Raw genomic sequence first — 13,508 nt, 5'->3', positions numbered from 1 at the left:
CCCCTAGTCTGGGAATATTTCTATGAAGTGGCGTAGTACTGAAGTATGTTTCATCTGAAATACTAAGAGAGGAAGGAAATTATGATAACAGTAATAAAATAAAAACTTTCAATAATTCATTTGCCGCGCGGGATTAGCCGAGCGGTGTAAGGCGCTGCAGTCATGGGCTGTGCGGCTGGTCCCGGCGGAGGTTCGAGTCCTCCCTCGGGCATGGGTGTTTGTGTTTGTCCTTAGGATAATTTAGGTAAGTAGCGTGTAAGCTTAGGGACTGATGACCTTAGCAGTGAAGTCCCGTAAGATTTCACACACATTTGAACATTTGAACAATAATTCATTCACAGTAAACAATCAAAATAGAAAATAGCTTATCTGCTGCCTGTGTCTACATGATATGCCTTTATCTTCTTGTAACCCGACGAAACGGCGAACACGAAAAACAGAGGTCTTCAACCGCAGTTTTCGTCTTTTAGCACTTACTATTCCTAACGCCCAAATAGTGGTATGATCCCCGATTACAAGATGATCTTTGAGCAGAGTTTCAAAAAATTATAACCAATAGGAGAATAAAGGTGATTTTTTTCTTTAGTGTTCATCCAGCTATTATTTTTCCAGAAAAGCAGTTGTGGATAGACTAAGTTTTCTGTTATTTGACCATTTAATATGTTGAGTCTACATACGTTCAAGCAGAGAGAGTCAAAATTTTTTTATCTCCGTTCGATTTCTAAGTTTGTTTCAGGAAATCGTATGAGCAAAAAACCCGAAAACCGGTTGTTATGAGCGGTTGAGATTAAACTGGCATGGAGAAAAACCGATATAACCAAAAACCGTTTGTATCAGAGATAAACGTCATCCCCAGCTCAGAGTACAAGGTGTTCCAAAATGAATATACGGGTTTTAAGGCTTTGTATCATTTGTTACATCCAACTTGCAATTGTAAATAAGACCTCAAATGAAAGGACATCTCAAACGGTTTTTCTTACAAGTGTTCAACGTCAGCACCATTCGTCACACATCGAGTCGATAGGCGAGTTGCAACAGTGCTGTTTTTGAAGTCGGGTGGATCAGCTGGTAGCGGGGGCACGTACACATGATCCCTTCTCCCCCAGAGGTAAAAATCTCAGATCGTGTGTGAACGTGGAGATTAACAGGCCCCTTGCAGCCAATTAAACAGTTGCATACTTAGTTAATGCCAGTGAGGCGGCGAACCATTTTTCTGCCAAATATAGTTCCGTGATGATTTGAAAGTAGGATATATTTCAGTGATACATAAAAAAGGAGCGAAAGATGAGTGTAAAAATTATAGGGGAATAACAGTGACCAATACCTTCAGTAGATTATATGGAAGAATTATTAAATATTTGTTGGAACAAGAATACAAAGAAAAGGAGGCTGAAGAACAAGCAGGTTTTAGAGCTGGAAGATCAACAATTGATCATATCTTTTGTCTACAACAAATTATTGAAAAAAAAAATGGTTCGGGCACAACCTATACATTTAGTATTCATAGATATAGAAAAAGCCTATGATAGTGTTCCTTTATCCAGTTTATGGAAAGCTTTAATATCAATAGGAATAAATCCAAGAATAATTAAAGCAATTCAAAATTTATATAAAAAATTCTATTTCAAAAATAAAAATTGGTAAATATCTATCACATGGATTCCAAGTCACAGAAGGATTACGTCAAGGATGAAGCATCTCACCTACATCGTATAAAATATATACAGAAGTAACTTTACAGAATTGGAAGAAAAAATGTCACGCTATGGGAATACCAATAAATGATAGAACAATATACTCGTTACAATTTGCAGATGACCAACTGATTATAGCCCAAGACTATGAGGACATAGAGTATATGACCAGAAAATTGATTCAAGAATATAAAAAATCAGGTCTAAATGTAAACATGAATAAAACAAAGTACATGGTAATTGGTGGAGTGAATGGAGACTTAATATTAGAAGAAGGGATGGGAACAATAACAGCTACTGAGGAATATAAATATTTAAGTGTGAAAATTACAAATGATGGGAAACAGGACAAAGAAATTAGATCAAGAATAAATTCTGGAAAGACGACAATCTCTTTATTGAATGGAATTCTCTGGGACAAACACATAACAACTGATAACAAAATAAGGATTTTTAAAACAATAGTTAGGAGCATTATTACACATGGTTCAGAAGTGTGGACAACAAAATGGCAACTGAAATCAAAATTATTAGCCACAGAAATGGATTTCTGGAGACGTTCAGCAAGAATATCAAGACGAGAAAGAATAAGAAATGAAGTAATCAGAGACAAGATGAAATGTAAAAATTCAATTATTGATTTCATCGAGCACAAACAACTTAAATGGTATGGACACATCAGACGAATGGAACAGGAAAGGATACCAAAATGCATAATCGACTGGGTACCAATTGGAAGAAGAAAAAGGGGACGACCACCTGATACATGGATACAGGGAGTTCAGTCAGTCATTGCTGAATACTTCTGTTATCTTTAGTAATTGGTTGAGTTGTTGATTTGTTGCTGCCAGTAGTTTTAGATCATCCATGTATAGCAGATGTGTAATTTTGTGTGGGTATGTTCCAGTAATATTGTATCCATAATTTGTATTATTTAACATGTCGGATAGTGGGTTCAGAGCAAGGCAGAACCAGAAAGGACTTAATGCGTCTCCTTGGTATATTCCACGCTTAATCTGTATTGGCTCTGATGTGATATTATTTGAATTTGTTTGGATATTAAGTGTGGTTTTCCAATTTTTCATTACTATGTTTAGGAACTGTATCAATTTAGGATCCACTTTGTATATTTCCAATATTTGTAGTAACCATGAGTGGGGTACACTATCAAAAGCTTTTTGGTAATCAATGTATGCATAGTGTAGCGACCTTTGTTTAGCTTTAGCTTGATATGTCATCTCTGCATCTATTATCAGTTGCTCTTTACATCCTCGTGCTCCTTTGCAACAGCCTTTTTGTTCTTCATTTATAATTTCGTTCTGTGTTGTATGTGTCATTAATTTCTATGTAATGACTGAAGTTAATATTTTGTATATTGTTGGTAGGCATGTTATGGGGCGATATTTAGCTGGGTTTGCTGTGTCTGCTTGATCTTTAGGTTTCAGATAAGTTATTCCGTGTGTAAGTGTATCATAGAATGTGTATGGGTCTGCAATGTAAATGTTAAATAATTTAGTTAGATGTGAATGTGTTGAAGTGAATTTCTTTAGCAAGAAATTTGCTATTTTGTCTTTTCCAGGAGCTTTCCAATTGTGAGTAGAATTAATTGCTTGGGTGACTTCATGTTGCAAAATTATCACTTCAGGCATTTGTGGTATCATCTTGTATGTATCTGTTTCTGCTTGTATCCACCGTGCATGCCTGTTATGTTGTACCGGGTTTGACCATATGTTGCTCCAGAAGTGTTCCATGTCTGTTATGTTCGGTGGATTGTCTATTTTAATGTGTGTGTTATCTATTGTATGGTAAAATTTCTTTTGGTTTGTGTTGAATGTTTGGTTTTGTTTCCTTCTATTTTCACTTTTTTTGTATCTTCTAAGTCGTTTGGCCAATGCTTGTAATTTCTGCTTCTTTTCATCGAATTGCTCTATCACTTCTAGTTGTGAGATTTTACCTAACCTTTTTCGTTTTTTTTTCTGACATTTCATTTCTTATAAATTGTGTTAGCTGTCCGATGTCTTTTCTCAGTTTTTCTATTCTGATCTGTAGCCTCTGTTGCCATGCTGGTTTTGTGGGTTTCTTCTGTGTGTTGCTTGGTTCTGATCTCTGCCTAGTGTGTATATTTAGTGTAGTGAGTGCTCCTATATAAACCAGTAGTTGTAACTCTTCCATAGTTGTGTTTTCATTTATTTTGTTGTGTATGATTGTGTTGATAGTTTTTATTGTTGTTTCGACTTGTGGGTTATTTGGCGGTCTATGCAAGAATGGTCTAATGTCTGTATTTGTGTCTTTGTATTCTATATATGTCAGCTGAAATTTTTCTTCTATATCTAACATGTGTGTCACTTCGTGTTCTATTTGTGCTTGTTCTGGTGGCTGTCTTAAGATTTCGTTTCCCTCTGACTGTTTAATTGATGCGTGTTGTTCTTTGTTTGTTTGCTCTGGGATGTTTGAGTCCATTACTGTATTTTCTTCTTCTTCTGATTGCACATTATTTTGTTCCAGTATTTGTTGTACTTGTTGCTTGATGTTTTCTAATTCTGACTGGGGTATCGTGTTATTTTTGATTATTACACGGATCTGATCAGCTAGTCGTTGTTCTGTTAAAAATTTTAATTCTGGGTATCTGGTAATAAATGTTGTGTATACTTGTGATCTGTATCCAGTTGTGTTGGTTCCTAGGTTTGTTGCTTGGTAATAACAGAACATGCGGTGTCGATTAACTTCATCTGACCATCTCATCCTCTGTCTTTGTTTTCCTTCTAGGGTGGTTGCAGGAAGCATATCCTGCAAAACACCTCTATTTGGATTTGAATCATTTTCCAGTTGGCTAGCAGTGTCGTTACCATTGTGGGCGGGCATAGGGTTCAAGCGTCGTCCCCGACCATGACGGCGCTTGTCCGAGGCTTCTTTAGTTCTGTCCTGAACCAACTAATCACACTAAAAGGGGGTTAGCCCTATTAGTGGTTTGTTCTTTTCGTCGCCTTTTACGACTGGGAGAACATACCGGAGGCCTATTCTTTTCCCGGGCCTCCACGGGAATTATTATTATTATTATTATTATTATTATTATTATTATTTTATTTTGCAGCGCTTAGCGATGACCATCCTAGAGAAGACACGGGCTCCCTTTCGTAACCACGATGCAAAATCTGTTGGTCGGAAGTGCCACGGTACCTTTGGCACCTGCAGCAGGGTCGGAAACGCCGTAGTCGAAAAGCCAACTTAGCCATGTTGTAGTGGCGATGTTGGTGAAGATCTGGCAACCGCAGGTGGTTGCTGCGTCTACAGGTCCTGTTGGATTGGCCGAATGTGTGTCTTGCCCCCGCGCGTGGCACCACCACGACATTGCATCCTGCTTCATAGCAGATGTCCGCTGTCGGTAGGCGCAACTGACCCAGCGAACGCACCTTCTCTCTTGAGTAAGCGGTAGACAAACGAAAGAAAACAATCTTCGGTCGTGTTCGGTTCACATTCACAGGTGCGTTCCGCCGGTTGACGCCTTCCAGCGAACCGTCAACGGGAACTGCGCTCTCCGCGTCGGCGCTTACAGCGCAGAGAACTGGTGGTCTGTGCACCAACCAGCTGATGGTTATAAAGTGCAATTACTGACAAAGGTCCTGCGTGGGCTATGTTATCGTCTAGCAGTGGAACCGACTTACACCGGAAAAAGTAAGTTCCAGTTTTGGCCACCAGGTGCAAGTCTGAATGCAAGAAAGACGTATAGAAATGTTTCCTTATATAAGGGATTAGGAATAGGACGTGGGAGATAAGGTCAACCAAGTGAGAAACCCATAATGTTGATTTTATTGTTAACCGCCGCTTATACAGTTTGTTCAATTTGTGCACCGGAGACATCGCCGAGATGCTGTACAGCCCCACCGTAAATCGGTTCCGGTTTAACGGGTTAGAATATCTACCAAGTTTCGCTGAGAGACAACTACAGCCCACACTAGACCTCTGTAATTAGCTGCACGTCAATTATAACCACCGGTTATATTTGTTATTGACATGTGGTAGTGAGCAGTAGAATGTAATATTGCTAGTAGAATAATATAGATATCATGAACCTTTGTGAGATCAAAGACAGTGGTACAAAATGCCCAACAAAAAGAAATGTGCTACGCTGGGTATAAACTTGCCGAAGTACTCTGAAAGATCCAATGGAGGACAGAAGAAATACGATAAATTAATTGCTTGCTCTATTGGGAAGAAGTAAGAGACATAAGCGTTTGTATTTCGCATTTTCGTGGCTTACATTTAAGATAGCTGCAATTACGTCCCAGATGCGTCACTCTTCTTTCAAAAGCTTTTAATGTAATAACCGACCAAATAAATATCCTTTTTCCTTCGATCACGCTACCTCCTCAGCAACGCACTAAATAACAGATTTTAACAATAGTTTCATTTCACAGTTCGTTTTGTAGGCTTTACATTACATTAATCGAACTTCATTATCAGTGTCTTCCTTAAACGTAAGAAATCCTTGAATGCTTCGCATATGCCACTGCAGACATCACACTATCTGAGATATACAAGCAGCTGAAATGCGATGCAATTTCTTACGTAACTGTGTCCAGTTGCTAAGAATCTGGTTGTGTTGCTCGTCGGTAATTAGTGTCCTGCCTTTGAATTGCCCTTTGAGTTGCAATAAGAATGTAAAGAAGAGCGTCGCCCGATATACGTGCAGGGTTTTAGATTAATGTTAAGGAATAATGAAGCTGCAATTCAGTACTAAGTATAAGACCTCAGCGCGTTTCACACGTGCCTAAAAATTCATAAGCCAACTTTTTCTTTTTTCTTTTTTGCAATGTAATTGTGCTCGTACCGTTAGAAAGAACCGCTCGTCATAAAAATAATCCTATCTGAATATCACTATTTGGTATCGCCGCTGTAACTAGCGCTATATCGACTAAATTCTGTGTGCTGATTATTAACGCCAAGAAGAACAATAACGCAGTGTTCATGTGGTTGGCACACTATACTGCTGGCTGTGCTCGTTCTCTCTTTTCTCTCTAGTGTAAACTTTTGTTCATGCGTAGCGAACAGTGGAAAGTTTCTCTGCGAATACTTGTTCGCTTGTGTTCGTTTCCGTGCGCTCGCATGTAAACACACCTTTAGAAGCGCTTTGGAGCAGATTGGAGCTTCGGAAGCGGGAATCGCAAATTAGTAGCTATATTTATGACCACCTAGAATTAATAATGAAATCTAAGAAACAAAAAGAACCCATTCGTCTAATCTGGTTGGGGGGGGGGGGGGGCGGGTTCTCATTTGTTCGGCATAACTTAATCGCCATCCAATTCTGCTTCATCGCGCGCGCGCAAAGCCAAGCCGTGATAGACTTCCGCCGGCGGACGTGCCTCGCTTACAGGAACAGGAACGTCAGATGACACCGCCTAGCGTGCACTTCAGTCGAATCGCCGTCTCTTCGGTGTCCAAGGGTCAAACGATTACCCCACGCGTATTCTAGAAAATTATGACTAATCGTTTGGATGTCTCAAGGCACGGTAGGAGTGACAGATAATAGGTGCAAGGGGCATAGAGAAGTAATTGTCAATGCTGTGTACCGAAGACGGTGAAACCTTACTTATCGCGATTTCGTCATATGGAAGCTAGTGATAGCCCGGTGGCAGCGCAAGAGTATCGCGGAAATGGCTGAACTTGGTGCATGTTCACTACTGCTCCTCATTCGTATGTGTCGAAAGTGGACAAATGGGCGTGAAACTGTTACTAGACGGCAACTCTCGTCCACACACATTATCGTACTGTACAGTAGCAGTTGGAGGCAGTCTATAGAGCAGCTTTCAATAGAGTGCCATGATGATTTTTATATTGTTCATGCGGTCTGATGCAGTTCTCCAGTCCTGTCGCGTTGCCAGCCACCGTCTTCATTGCAACAACCCGTATCATCATCATCATCATCGGAATGCCTCGTACAGGCGTATCTTATCCTGGCTCTGCAGGTCTTTTCTTTCTCTGTTTCTTCAATTAGTTTCCCGACCACTCGTGTCCGTTATTGGGAAATTTTTCTCGTGACTCGTTGCTTACGATTATCATTCATTAGACGAATAATCTAGCTGATGTTCAAGATTCTCTTACAACGTCAGGTTTCAGAGACGCTTTTCATTTCAGCCTTCTGCATTCCCCACATTTCGCATCCATACAGAGTTGTCCTCCGAACATAATAAGCGTTTCTGGTGAACAACATGCTCTGTGATATGCGCTTTAACGTGTTACTGAATGGACAAGCTAGCAGATGGAAAACTCTAAATAATGGCGTACCTCAGTAGTCAATCCTGACCTCCATTATGTTTAACCTGTATATTCATGACATGCCAGACACGACTCTATAAAAATCCGGAAAGCAGACGACATAGCATTAGTCTTCCAGACTAAAGATCTTATTCACTGTGAGAATTTGCGGACAGCAATCTGACGGAGACTATTTCTGTAAAAAACTGAGGTTACTGCATTCTATCTAATAACAACAATCATCCGTTTCTAGGAATCGATATGGATCGGTCCTTGACATTCAAACAACAGTACATCAAGTTATCTGAGAAACTTGACTTAAGAGTGAATGTGCTTCGCAAGATAGCCGGAAGCAGTTGGGGTGCGGATGCCAGTTACGCCGTGCTGCGCTCGCTCTTGTGTGTTCTGCTGGTGAATATTCTGTTGTTATGTGGGAAAACAGCGCCAACACAACGAAGTTCGATGTGCGGCTTAATGAAACTACGACAGTTTCACTGGAACTGTTAGATCTTTTCCCATACAGTCGTTACCTGCCCTAGTTAACATTACTCTACAAGATCTGAGGAGGAAAGCAAACTTAAGGTAAATTTGCTCAAGAATATCAAAAGAACTCTCCCTTGTACAGTACCATACAAGACCTACCAACAACTCGTCAGAAGTTACGTAGACCACCCTGGATTGAGTCAGAAATTACCAGTTCTTTTGACGTGATCAACAATGCTCACCTGTTTCAAGATTCAACAGAGATAGTCAAGTGATTCAGACTACTGTGCCAAACCTGGTCGGAAGCTGAAAAGCTTTAGGACGGTCGAAGGGAGGTGCTGACTGCGACTGAGGAGCAAACAGTAGATCACACGGTCAAGGAGTTCTCACTTCGAGCATTTGGTGCCGATGTGAGGACTGCACAAGTGGCTCATAATGCGCTGGACTAGAGATTCTTGGAAAACTGATATACAGAGCGATTCACTACCCCTACCGATTGGTTTAATGCGACTTTCAATACCTTCGGAAACCACACGGGGTATTTTCATATTCTCACGCTCACCACAAGTAAAACTAAGTCTTACAGAAAAAAATGAACAAGACCTTTTTAAGAAATTCAATGCATTTAAATTTTGTACTTGAATACGGTTCCGCTGGAGGCCTTGGTCTTATTAGAGTTACTGAGGAAAAACGCGTTTGAAGGTCTCTTTTGTACGTTTTTCTGGAATAATTCAAAACTACAGCCCCTAGCGAAAACGCATCCCTGTACAAAATTGAACTTCCCACAAAAAGGTCCTGTTCATTTCTTGCGCATATTGCGCGTGGCGTGGAAGACTTTGGTGTTGCATAAAACCCAGCAGTAGAGGCAGCTAAATCACCCTGTATTCATATGCATAATTTCGAATCTCTTTCTGGTCTCAAGGTTTTAATTTTTGTATGTATCGTTTGTTTTGTGTTTCTTTTTGAAAAAAGCCCATTGGCCTTGTGCAGTAGTTGGCATCATGATGTGCCTCTTTTCCTTCTTCATCATTTTTACTTCACACAGAGTAAAATCCATTCCGCTCTTCCAGTGACTGTTGTCAAAAGTTTTCAAAGTTTAGCCTTGCAGTATGGCTACCTAATGTGCACACCATTACCTTAGTTTTCTTTTTGGTCATACATAGATCATTTCCATAAACTGTAAGTGATGTGCAGTTTAGAAGGCGGGTGCGCGATGCACTCTGCGTAGAGAGAGAGAGAGAGAGAGAGAGAGAGAGAGGGGGGGGGGGACTATTTTTGCGGCGGCGTCGATGTGCTTTCTGTCTCAGTCCCACACCACAAGGTTCAGCTGTTCTCTTTCATGTCAACTACCAACGCCGAGAGTGTTTCATGTGGGTCACTTGATTCTGCTAGTAACACTCTTTCGAAAGTAGCTCCATCGCTTCTTAACGTTACAGTTGCCGGTTTTAGCTTATTACGTCATGACCATTACAACGGCTCAGTGGGATCATCATGCCTACACAAACTTGGAAGTCAACACTAAATAATCATATTCTAGGCGCAAACTGAAGTGCACATATGGACGATGCGGCGGAATGACACCACTGACCGGTGCTTTATGTTGTACAATCTGCGTCCGAGCTCGTGCGGTAGCGTTCTCGCTTCCCGCACCCGGGTTCGATTCCCGGCGGAGTCAGGGATTTTCTCTGTCTCGTGATGACTGGGTGTTGTGTGCTGTCCTTAGGTTATAGGTTTAAGTAGTTTTAAGTTCTAGGGGACTGATGACCATCGATGTCAAGTCCCATAGTGCTCAGAGCCATTTGAACCATTTTTTGTACAATCTGCCACTTTTATGTTGTGCTCACCAATTGCAGGTGGTGTCGAAATAAATATGTGGCCGGAAGGGAGCTTTCTCCTACTGGAAGTAGTTCCTCTAATGACGTGACATGCTTGCACGTCACTGGAGCCTATTAGGGATATGCAAAATCAATGGCAAAATGATAGCAATACCGATCAGCAACAATTTACAATAATTTATTTATATAAACCTTACAAACACATAACTGTGGTGTTTAGAACTGTAGTATGAAGCTGCTGCGAGGCAATGGATCAGTGTTTACTTTCATTGATCCTTCTGCAACTCTGGTGTAGTCCTGAATCCAGAAACGATAGGTGCAATCACTTGCAGAATGTTCAGCTGGTCACTATTTGGCGCCAAATGCAGACACGGTCCTGACATTGTATAGAGGTATTGTGCTGATACTAACTGGCGAATGGAGCCATACCTCCGCTTGTGTCCACGTTTAGCGGATGGAAGTCACTTGGGAACTATTTGGGTGACTATGGTGGATGCATAAAATAGTTACTGTCATTGACACGTGCCGTCTCAGTTGGAGTGAAAGTCGCACCAGAGTACTCGGCAGTTGGGCACTCTTCTATGTATGTCTGTGTTCATACACAGGACAAAGTGCCCCCACCACCCGCCTTCATATGTGCGTACAGCACTCCAGTACAGGTCTCATTCATTTAGTACTCGGTAGTAAATAGTCTGTGAAAAATGAACAACTTGGTTGCGGCCTGAGCATCCTTACGTTCTATTGTAGGTACGAAAGGGACAGAGGAATATGCGAACGACGTTAATATTTTTCGCAGTCGCTTATATCTCAACACAGCCGACCCTTCATAACGAACATTACGTTTTCCAGCAGCAAAACTGACCATGCAACTGGTCTTGAATCGCGCGACGGAGCATGATGGCAAACTTCGATCATATCAGTCACGTTGTTGGTACTTAGAATAACTAGACGACGAGGGTTAGAATCATACATGTATCGTTGAAATGCAATCTTTCTGCTTCCTCGAGGTGTACCAACTTGTCAGAGCACGGGTTCCAGAGAGCGTACCATTTGACATTTTAAGAAATTTGGGCGTACCGTCATAGTTTGTTCACTTTTAATAAACGCTGCTGGGAGGTGGAGGGGGTGGGGTTGGGCGGTGCTCAATGTTGAGCGACGAGTGGCGCAGCGGGGATGTGGAACAATATAAGGGGAATAACTTTCGCCTTATTGTTGTCGACAACACAATTCAGTTTTTGTATAGTGCCGAATGTGACACACTCAGAGTTTCGTGGAAGCGCCTTTTTTACGGAATCGTTCGTGTTCACATGTGGTACTTGTTTAAAGACCGAAGTAAGTGCACTCGTGCTGTTGTAATAACAATGTTTCTTCGACATTGGAAGGCATGTCTTGAGTTCTCATTTTCACCATATTATTGGGCAACGGAAGTTTAGTGTCTCTTTTGGCCGCTCTCTCTCCCAAAACTGCTTGGACCATGCCCGTAGCTACGGGCAGTAAGGAAGACTCACCAATTGTGTGAAGTTTTCCTTCCTTTCCAGTTCTCACACTAGCTAGTTATGAGGCTTTTATGTAGTCAGTATCAGTGTTAATAAAATTTGTCATGCATTTGGAGTTTTTTTATTAGAAAATGCAGATTTCCTTTGAAAAACTTCATTAATTTTATCAAGTTACTCGAAAGTTTGAAGACATTTTAATAAAGAAGGCTTCATGCTTTGATTCGAAAACATTGCTAAGGATACTATGCATTGGGTAATTGGATCATCACCGGTTACTGCACTGGCCTTCACTGTAAAAGCAAATTTTACCTTTCATCATACTCTTTCTTGGGTACTGGTTCAGTTTTTTAACTGCATCCTTGGAGGTACAAGGAACTTCCTGGCTTAAAAATCACCCGATGGCTAACTTAAAAACATAATCACGTGTAAGTAACACAATAAAGTTAAACTTCACATCAAATTATAGTAGTCGAGGATCAGCTTGTTGTAATACGGACACTCCGGTTCCAGACACAAGGTTTTTTCGGATCACGATGCCATTTAAGGAAACGCCCAACAACGTGACTAACGACAATAAACCGTTCGCTGCGTAATGACGACTGCGGCGCTACACATTGGAACTCCGCACATGTTGGCAGCAGCTGTAAAGCGACACGAAAGCTGTCGAATAACCACCGACAAGACCCGATCAAAATATCACCAACGTCAAAAGAGTATGAATCATTTTCGGACAAAGCGGCGATGACTAATGAAGAGAGCGGTAAGGAGGGTACTTTCGGATATTCCTGTGCCCTGCGTGCAGTCCGATAGACACATCATGGGGTAACTCCATTTTCTTTAACATTATACAAGTGCTACTATTATCAGTAAGTTGTGTCACTATCATTGTCCTTTAAAAATAAATTAACGTGACAGAATATTTTACTCAATCAGTAAGTGTTTGATGTACTTGTACCACTTGCCCCCAGTGTTGAGTAATGCTTATAATCATCTAGCGCGTCTGTTAGGTTTGTATCATCTGCTGTAGGCTTTGCAAACGCAGGTCAGTCGCCGAATAATCACTGCATTACGGTATTTATGAAAGAACTCTAACAAAATAGTAGACTTTAGACTTAGTTTCCGATGGAACCTCGAATGATAGTAGGCAGTCGCAACTGTGGGGCGCCGCTCGATATGCCAGAGCTGGGGGCCACAGCACGCGCCCGCCAATCACCCGTTGCCTGTTTTTATTTCGATTCACGCCGCTGCCGCCGTGTTTGTTTGCCGACTCAAAAACATGGCCGGCTATTTGAAGCGGAGGGATAAATGACGTGGAAGAGCTAGCAAATAGAACCGCTGCCACCCCGCGCGTGCGGCCTTTCTCGGCGCCGAAACAAATTTAAAAGCCTCGTGCCCAGTTAGCGTACTGTGAATGTTTGTTTATAGACATACATAAATTTCCCATTACCGGGAAATTGCGCTGTGCGCAGTTCTGACTTTCGGAAGGCTGCCATTGCCCAAATTTCAATTGGCGAGTAACGTGGTACATGTCAGGGTTAAATAATCCACTGTTTGGTTTCACATACCAAATTTTATACGCGACATGGATTAAGTATTGCGTGTGCAGCACCAGTTAATGCTGAGAACAAAATTCGCACAGACATTTTCATGTTTTTGTGTAATACCACAAATGAATCTCGTGTGCTTACAAAGACCGTGGAAGGAGTTTTGAAAGTGAGCGCAGTTTTCATCGCTTGACCAGTAACAAA

At 41.3% G+C, this 13,508-nt stretch overlaps 1 protein-coding gene across 1 annotated transcript in view; it reads left to right on the top strand.

Moving 5' to 3' along the window:
* LOC126481841 (max dimerization protein 1-like) overlaps positions 1-13,508 on the top strand; it is a 682,325-nt gene that overhangs the window by 649,461 nt on the left and 19,356 nt on the right. The window lies entirely within an intron of this gene.

The sequence above is a fragment of the Schistocerca serialis genome, chromosome 5 (assembly GCF_023864345.2).
Source record: "Schistocerca serialis cubense isolate TAMUIC-IGC-003099 chromosome 5, iqSchSeri2.2, whole genome shotgun sequence".
Lineage (NCBI taxonomy): Eukaryota > Metazoa > Arthropoda > Insecta > Orthoptera > Acrididae > Schistocerca > Schistocerca serialis.
Note: the sequence above shows the minus strand (reverse complement) of the source record. Positions and strands in the feature narration are given on the sequence as shown.